The sequence below is a fragment of the Octopus bimaculoides genome, chromosome 15, assembly GCF_001194135.2.
Source record: "Octopus bimaculoides isolate UCB-OBI-ISO-001 chromosome 15, ASM119413v2, whole genome shotgun sequence".
NCBI classification, from domain to species: Eukaryota; Metazoa; Mollusca; class Cephalopoda; order Octopoda; family Octopodidae; genus Octopus; species Octopus bimaculoides.
In genome coordinates, this window is record NC_068995.1 from 1,801,717 (window position 1) to 1,804,247 (window position 2,531).

The window sequence follows — 2,531 nt, forward strand, 5'->3', positions numbered from 1 at the left end:
ACACACATACACGCGTACATATATATATGCTCTGAGTGTCTGTTTTATGTTTTCCAGGCTTATAGAAACACTTGCCTCGCCTTCGTTCTAGTTGAGTGTGGTGTGCTCTAGAAGGTAAGTGTTACACTCATTCTATTATCATGTTGTATCATCAATGGTGGTGGTGGTGGTGTGTGTGTGTGTGTGTGGAGTGTGAGCTGCTCTCCATGGGACACTGTTCCTCAAGTTGTATTAGGCCAGTCCTTTGAATTTTGTGTTGTCATTTAGTTGATAGTCACTGACCTCTAAGTGGATTCTATCACTTGTGATCAAATTTGTGTCAAAAACAATAAACACAGAAAGATATGTGTGTGTGTGTGTACAGACGCATATTAATACATGATATGCCAGGTGTATAACCAGCCCACTTACGCGCACCTTTCCTTCATTGGACACTAAACTCTGCTTGCAAAGACCTGTTCAGTCCAAATTCTGCTGAGGTCAACTTTACCTTTCATCCTTTTGAGGTTGATGAAAAAAAATACATCATGTAATCGACTGTCACCTTCCCTTAAAGTTTCAGGCCTTGTGCCTATAATAGAAACGATTATTATTATTATTATTATTATTATTACTTTTAGTAATTTGATATTTCAGTTTTGGGTTCATATTCTTAGCTTACTATTAATAACATTAATCACAATTATTATTACTGTTGTCGTTATCATCATCATCGTCGTTATTATTATTATTGTTATTATTATTATTATTATTATTATTCCTGTCTTGACATTGCAAAAAGTTGTCGACAGAAAAAACTTTCCTTCGCTGTGAAGGTTGGTGGAAGTATCAGAGTGTTGGAGAAAAGGTCAAAAGGATTAGAGTCCAGAAAGTTCCCATTGAGATCTCGTAGAATTCTTCAACCAATCGAACATTTCTACAGAGAGCCAGGAAAATCAATAAGAAGCAATTTATCGTATTATTGTGGAGTTCTTCATCTTGGATGCTTTATTAATTTATTCCGTGCTGCTTGGCATGGTGTCTTTTAGTAAAGGTTAATAATGTCTTCAGATACAGAACAAATTATGATGATGACAGTAGCAACAACAACAACAGCAACAGCAGCAGCAGCAACAGCAGCAGCAACAGCAGCAACAGCAGCAGCAAGTGTGACTGCAGAGGCTCCAATAACAACAATTACAATAGCGTAAATATAAACACTAATAACTATGGCAGCAACGATTACATCATCGTTGACGCTAACCACAACAACAGTGACAGCAATAACAACATCGAGAACAACAACAATAATGAACCAGCAAGGGTACCTGTAAGTGGTTGCTAGAAATAGCAACCAGATTCTTCCTTAAATCACACACTTGTCCCCACTGTCCTCTCCTCCATCCCTAAAAGACATGGTACGTGGTGTGGCCCCGGTTGCACTGTATTTTGAATAAAAAAACAGGATGGTCACTGCTACAACACTTTTTGTGGCAGAGTTTGTTGGATCGGAGCTGACCCAGGGTTGAACAACAACAGTGAAGAACTCATTAAGAATCAAAAAGTGTTACTGTGGCTGACCTGCAAAGGTCAAGAATTCAGCTGTACTTTTGGCCTTTGCAGGTTCACCACAACTGGTGCGATGGATAGGGGTCAATGTGCTTCTTCAAAACTTGCAAGTTGAGGGCTGAAGGAAACACTTGGGCAGGGAATTAATGCCTGAAGGGTGGGAGAATTGGGGGTCATGGATTGTGCAGGGTCTAAGAGTTGTGGTTGGAGGAGAGGTGTGTGACTGAGGTGACAGGAAATCAGCCTGTTCGTAGGAGCAGAGGCCACTGTAGTATCTGTAGAGAGAGGGGACATTATACTTCTGTGGATTAGAGGTTGGAGTCAATCAATGAAGAGGTTGTTTTTGGAGGAGAGGGGCAGAGATTCAGTTCCTATCAAAGTTGAGCATCTCAGATAGGTGGATATGGAGGTAGGTAGGAAAGGAGAAAAATTAATGTGCAATGTGCTTAATGCTTGCCTCAAGGACTTTAGTATCATCATCATCATCATCATCATCATCATCCTCATCATCATCATCATCATCATCATCATCATCATCACCATCACCACCTCCATTACCACCACCACCACCACTGTTGTCTTCCTCCTCCTCATTATCATTGTTGTCATTGTCATCAACATCAGTCATCCTCATGGCCACCAGCAGTAACTGATTAACCATTAAGCAAAATAAGCACGTGCTGAGGGCACCAAGGGAAGGAGGGGGGACCACCTTCAACTTGCTAAAATAATATTCGGGATGCTTTTATCTCTACTAAGTATAGATGCAGATGTGTTACCTAAGATTAATTTTGAGGATCTGATCAAAAAACTTTGCAATTCAAAAAAGTAGGAGGAAACTATAAATAAAATGATACAAAAATAAACATTATTTTCCCTTTTACTGTTTTGTTTCGTTTTGAAAAATAAAAATTTATTTTATGGTTTGTTATTGTTTATATTTTGGATTACATAATCTTTTCTGGGGACACCAAAATCTTTTA

The 2,531-nt window shown here is 39.0% G+C and overlaps 1 protein-coding gene across 2 annotated transcripts in view; it reads left to right on the plus strand.

The window, feature by feature from the left end:
- The window catches only part of LOC106874118 (rho GTPase-activating protein 6), an 81,179-nt gene that overhangs the window by 47,452 nt on the left and 31,196 nt on the right, over positions 1-2,531 (plus strand). For both annotated transcript variants that reach the window (XM_014921726.2, XM_014921725.2), the window contains exon 2: positions 58-114. The gene's annotated coding sequence lies outside the window, so the exon portion shown is untranslated. The remainder of the gene's footprint in view (positions 1-57; positions 115-2,531) is intronic.